The sequence below is a fragment of the Herpailurus yagouaroundi genome, unplaced genomic scaffold (assembly GCF_014898765.1).
Source record: "Herpailurus yagouaroundi ecotype Mexico unplaced genomic scaffold, PumYag 210, whole genome shotgun sequence".
Lineage (NCBI taxonomy): Eukaryota > Metazoa > Chordata > Mammalia > Carnivora > Felidae > Herpailurus > Herpailurus yagouaroundi.
This window is the reverse complement of record NW_024412441.1, coordinates 3,529,612-3,536,262: the sequence shown is the minus strand read 5'-3', so window position 1 is coordinate 3,536,262 and position 6,651 is coordinate 3,529,612. Positions and strand designations below refer to the sequence as shown.

General features: G+C 36.4%; 1 long non-coding RNA gene across 1 annotated transcript; it reads left to right on the top strand.

Moving 5' to 3' along the window:
- The first annotated feature begins 426 nt into the window (after positions 1-426).
- On the top strand, positions 427-6,221 carry LOC121016196 (uncharacterized). Its single transcript, XR_005784156.1, has 2 exons — positions 427-859; positions 6,167-6,221. It is a non-coding gene; the product is annotated as an uncharacterized LOC121016196 (long non-coding RNA).
- The last annotated feature ends 430 nt before the right edge of the window (positions 6,222-6,651 follow it).

The window sequence follows — 6,651 nt, the reverse complement described above, 5'->3', positions numbered from 1 at the left end:
AGGCTCTGAGCCATCAGCCCAGAGCCCGACGCGGGGCTCGAACTCACGGACCGCGAGATCGTGACCTGGCTGAAGTCGGACGCTTAACCGACTGCGCCACCCAGGCGCCCCAAATTTTTTTAAATTTTTTTTTCAACGTTTATTTATTATTTTTGAGGATCACAGCGTTTTAACCGCAGAACCGTCAATCTGGTTGCATAAACTCCTGCAGGTCACTTCACTTTCTCTGGTCCTGATTTTTCTCATCTTTAAGGTGACAGTATCAGTGCCTTTCAAGCTTTCCCCGAAGGTTCTAGGAGCGTCTTTGTGGTAGGCTGAATATTGGTCTTCCAAACATGCCCATGTCCTAATTCCTGGAAACTATGCGCATGTCACGTGACATTAACAAAAGGACTTTACATATGTAGTTAAGGTTAGGAACCGGAATGTAAAGGGAGGAGCCTGCATTATCTAGGTGGGCCAATCAGTCGCCTGAGCCCTCAAAAGCTCTTTTAGCTAGAGCCGCAGAGACAAGTGGGATGTCACAGAAAAAGAAGCCAGCAAGATTCCAACTCAGAGAAGAGCTTGGCCGACCTTGACTGAAGTGAGGTCAGGGCTTCGTGGAAAACCATGGCAAAGAATGCAGAATGGCTTGTGGAAGTAAAACAAGCCCTTGCCTGACATTTGACGAAGGAAGAAGGACCCCAGTTCCACACATGAAGAGAGGGTTATTCCAGCACGGACTTGAATGAGTCTGAAAGCAGATTCTTCTCAGAACCTTCTGATAAAAGCCCAGTTGCCCAACACCTTGGTTTCTGTCTTACGAAGCTCAGAGCTTCTGACCTACAGAATTGTGCGATAATCCGTAAGGGTCGTTGTGGTAAGTCACCGTATTTGTGGCTATTTGCTATGATGACGACAGAAAGCTAACACAGTATCCAAAAGCAATCACTGCACACAGGAATGTTTTTGAAATCTCATGCACTATCTAAGACAAACCATGTGAATGTTGCATAAAGCATAATATAAAACAGTGTGGTTTAGCCCCACAATAATGTTTCAAATTCCCACTGATTAAAACAAAACATATTTGTTGTATATCATCACTTAAATTTTCAAACTTAAAGTTTCAAAAACTCTGTACCTTAGAGTAACCCAGGCACCTCACTGTAGTAGATAGGACGACAAATTCCAGTTTGAGAAATAAACAATCAGGTGGCCTTCAAAGTCTCTCACGGTGCTATTATTTTAATGTAATTGTATGAAACTAATATTAAAATAGGTATAAGTTGAAGGACACGTATAAATACGATATGGTTTATTTACAACAGAGAGCAGGACATGGGACACTATAATTTCAGGATAAGTGGCCAAATAACAAAGGAATTTACATTTATGGCCCACTTGCAAGCAATGTTTAGCTCTGCCGAGTATCTTAGCTACATGGAAGCTGTATTTCTCCAGATTATCTGATCTGAATTATACCCAGACCCAGCCAAGTCAAACTGGGAATATTATTTAATGCAAGATACAATGGCAATAATGTAACCAAGGTACACATTATGCTCCTGGACCACAAATTGTAGCAGATTTTGTTTTAATGCGTTATTAAATAAAAACCCAGGAATATGTAGGCTTCGTGGCACCAAAACTATTGTGTGGTTGCAACCATAGCCATAACTGTCCATCTGCGGTATGGGAGAAAGAAGGTTAGTATAAAATGGAAAAAGGCAGGTAAAGTAGAGCAGGTATAAATAATGATTTGACATGGAAATGCAAGTTACCATAGTAAATGATTTGGAGCAGTTCTTAATATGTTTAGATCAATTTAAGAGGGACAAATATCTGGGTAAGTAGGATTTGATATTAACAAAGAAGTGTCACTTTACAATTGAGTATGGGAGGCAGGAGATTATGCACGTGTCCTTATTAGCAAGAGGGGTATTATTTACTCATATCAGAACTCCGACACATACATGTCTTTTTTTAAAATGGAAACATACTAGACACATAACATTACATTAGCTTCAGGTGTACAACACAGTGAATCAACAAATCTATACAATGATCACCATAAGTGTAGCTATCATCTGTCACCATATGATGTTATTATAATACCATTGACTGTATTCCCTATTCTGTACCTTTCATCCCTGTGACTTTTAATTCCATAACTGCAAGCCTTTACCTCCTACCCCCTTAATCCATTTTGCCCATACCCTCATCTTTTCCCCTCTGGCAACCATTAATTTATTCTCTGTATTTATAAGTCTGTTTCAGCTTTTTGTTTTGTTTGTTTATATTGTTTTTTAGATTCCACACATTAGTGAAATCATAAGGTATTTGTCTTTCTCTGTTTGACTTATTTCACTTAGCATAATACCCTCTACATCCATCCGTGTTGTAGCAAATGGCACAATCTCACCCTTTTTGTGCCTAAATAATACTTAGTTATGTTTATTATATATTCATTCATCCATTGATGGACACTTGAGTTGCTTCCATATATTGATTATTATGAATACTGCTGAAATAAACATAGGGGTGCATGTATCTTCCTGAATTATTGCTTTTGTTTTCTTTGGGTAAATACCCAGCAGTGGAATTACTGGATTGCATGGTATTTGTATTTTTAATTTTTTGAGGGAACTCCTTGTTGTTTTCTACAATGTCTGTACCAATTTATATTCCCATTAACAGTGCATGAAGGTTCCCTTTCCTCCACGTCCTTGCCAACACTTGTTATTTCTTGTCTTTTGTATTCTAGCCGTTCTGACAGGTGTAAGATGATATGTCATTGCAGTTTTGATTTGCATTTCCCTGATGATTTGTGATGGTGAGCATCTTTTCATGTGTCTGTTAGTGATCTGTACGTCTTCTTTGGAAAAATGTTTATGTGGGTTGTCTGCCCATGTTTAATCAGATTGGGGTTTTTTGGTGTTGGGTTGTGTAAGTTCTTTGTGCATTTTCTTTTTTTTTTTTTTTTTCAACGTTTATTTATTTTTGGGACAGAGAGAGACAGAGCATGAACGGGGGAGGGGCAGAGAGAGAGGGAGACACAGAATCGGAAACAGGCTCCAGGCTCTGAGCCATCAGCCCAGAGCCCGACGCGGGGCTCGAACTCACGGACCGCGAGATCGCGACCTGGCTGAAGTTGGACGCTTAACCGACTGCGCCACCCAGGCGCCCCACTTTGTGCATTTTCGATATTAACCTCTTATTGGATATATCATTTGCAAATATCTTCTCCCATTCAGTAGGTTGCTTTTTTTGTTTTGTTGATGGTTCCTTTGGCTGTGTAAAAGCTTTTTATTTTGATGTAGTTCCAACAGTTTATTTTTGCTTTTGTTTCCCTTGCCTGAGGAGACATATCTAGAAAAATGTTGTGAAGGCTAATGTCAAAGGGATTACTGCCTATGTTTTCTTCTAGAAGTTTTATGGTTTCAGGTCTCACATTTGGGTCTCTCATCCATTTTGAGTTTATTTTTGTATATGTTGTAAGAAAGTGGTCTAGTTTCCTTTTATTTTGCATATAGCTGTTTTCTCAGGCCTTTTACTGAAGAGACTGTCTTTTCCCTGTTGTATATTGTTGGCTCCTTTGACATAGATTAATTGACTATGTCAGTGTGGGTTTATTTCTGGGCTCTCTATTCTGTTCCATTGATCTATGTATCTGCTTTGGTGCCAGTGCCATATTGTTTTGATTCTTATAGCTTTGTAGGATCTCTTTAAATCTAGGATTGTGATACCTCCAGTTTTGTTGTTCTTTCTCAAGACTGATTTGGCTATTTGGGGTCTTTTGTGGTGCCATACAAATTTTAGGATTGTTTATTCTAGTCGTGCAAAAAATACTCTTTCTACTTTGGTAGGGATTGCATTGATCTGAAAATTGTGGGTAGTATGGACATTTTAACAATATTAATTCTTAACCCATGAGGATGGTATGTCTTTCTTTTTGTTTACAATACATACATATTTTAAAATCCAGATATAGGTATAAAATATTATTGATTAAAATACGCATCACCACACACATTAGTGATAACTGGATAACTCCCACCAAAACACAGATTATAATAAAGCTATATTTTATAATTAAGTAATTTAAAAATTGTTTTAAGTGTATTTATTTATTTTGAGAGAGTGAGAGAGAGCACAACTGGAGGAGGGGCAGAGAGGAGGAGAGATAGAATTCCAAGCAGGCTCTGTGCCATCAGCACATGGACTGATGTGGGGCTCAAACTCAGAAACTATTTGATCACGGGGTGAGCCGAGATTAAGACGCTTAACTGACTGTGCCACCCAGGCTCCCCTAAGTAAGTAATTAAAAAGAAAAAAAAGAACAGCTATTAGAAGCCATGAACAACTCAAGACAGCTATCTAACTATCCTCTCCTATTTGCAAAAAAATTCCAACTTTTTATGAGTATGCACATATGATAATGTGCAGTAATTTGCAACATTACACAAATTATGCAGCAAAAAGATTTCTTAATGTAATTTTGATTCAAGCCTTCAATAAACACTATTATTGTACAAATTTTAGTAACTTTTTAGTTTACTGAATAGCAGATAAGAGTTAGTATATTTTTTAAGAAATCTTTGAAATTGCATTGTATTTTCATTTACCCACATGAACCAGAGAAAGGAATTTTATGTATTGATTTGGTTTCTTTCCCATTAAAAGAATCCTGATTATTAGCCAATTGGTATTTCTTAGGCCACGTTTTGAGAATCAGAATATTCAAGAAAACATCAAATAATTATAATTATAGTAGATTTGATAAAAACCAAGGAATTCAAATCATATTCTAAAATATAATATTAATACTTTCTGTTTAACCTAATTTATGAAACTTTTGGATTCTGTATAACTTTCTGTAGCAATTTTCTACAATAACAATACCAATGGCAAGATTCACATGTATCTAATAGAACTAGAGATGCCTGAGAGATTCAGTCCCTTCTAATTTACTATAGTCTGGCTATCTTGATCTGTTAGTAGAAGAAAATTTGCAATTAATATTGTTTGGTCTTCATGATGAAGATCTCATGTGCAGCACTAGATATGCCAAAAAAAAAAGCTTCTTTTGGTCCTATTTAATCTTACCTCACTGATGAAAACCAATCTGCACAATAATAAAAGGAAAAGTTACCATAGTAAAGAATTTCAGGTCTTTAAAGTAAAATTTTAAAAAATTTAGCATGTATCAGTACTTTCTAAAACTAGCTATTGCATCAAAGCTAGAAAACTGGAATTATTAAATAAATAAAAAGAGATGGCCATAATATGTAAATATCATCCAAATCAATCAGATTTTCTGTGGAACCAAGTAGAAGTGGGTCTAGAAATCTCAAAAACATAACTGTATGGAATAATTCCCTTCTGAAACACATTAATGGTTATGCAATAAGCTGTCAAAGGGCACCAAGGAATATAAAATTGCTGAGGTGCCTGGGTGGCTCAGTCAGTTAAGTGGCCAACGTCTGCTCAGGTCATGATCTCGCAGTTCATGGGTTCAAGCTCCATTGAACTCTGTGCTGACAGCTCAGAGCCTGGAGCCTGCTTCAGATTCTGTGTCTCCTTCTCTCTCTGCCCTTCCCCTACTTGTGCTCTGCCTCTCTCTCAAAAATAAATAAACATTAAATTTTTTTAAAATAAAATTGACAGTATATATGTGTTGTATACTAATAATTTAATACTATAATATTATGTTAATAATATGTATAAATCAATAACATAGATACCCTAAGACACATTTCACGGACTCAACCACACAAACTTATGGGTAATGTTCAACCCTGGTATTTATAACTGGTAGACCACTAGGAGGGAAAAATGCTTTCATTTATTAATTACTTATCTCCTGGGTTACAAAGCTACTCAGAGAGTATTGAGAGAGCAATTTTGATATTCTTCCTACATATACTATATTATTTAGTAACTTTTAGTTCAGTGCAGATCATGCCAAAGCAGGCAACAATATACCTCAAGATGCAAATGTGTTCCTGTTCCATAATTCACACTTTTTTTTTTGTACATTGCATTGGTGATGTGATACAACTTTTCCCTGGCATTGGCAGTCAAGTCAGCCCATTCTGTATATTCAAACAATGTGGTCCCCCAATTACGTCATTCTCCTGATATTCTCATATCATTTACTTTTTCCTTCCTTTTCTCTTCACAGGTTTCACCACATTTGGCATATTTTCTTGTTCTGTTAAACTAGATCTTCAACATCAGTGAGCCTCTTGTTACTCCTTCCTGAAGAATATATTCCCAGAGACTCATCACAAACTCATAATCCCAGTGTCTAAGGGTATACTCAAAGGAACTCATAGATTGAGAACTAGATTGAAAACAATATCACTTATGTAAATATATTCCATATGCAAAGTTCTATACTCAAAAAAAATTATTAACTCACCAAGCTGAGTTTATCTAACTTGATCCTATTAGGACTTAGACAATCCCACAATCACTTACTCTGATGCCAAAATATATGTAAGTGAAGATCTGGTATTAAGAAAAATCTCCTTTTCACTATCTAGTACTTTTAAATAACATTTTCTTTCTGTCCTCATTAACTGGTGCCATATTTGTTTAGCCAACCATATCAGTGTATACTATGCATAGAAACCTTTTTTTAATTCTTAAAGTTATTTTAGAGTT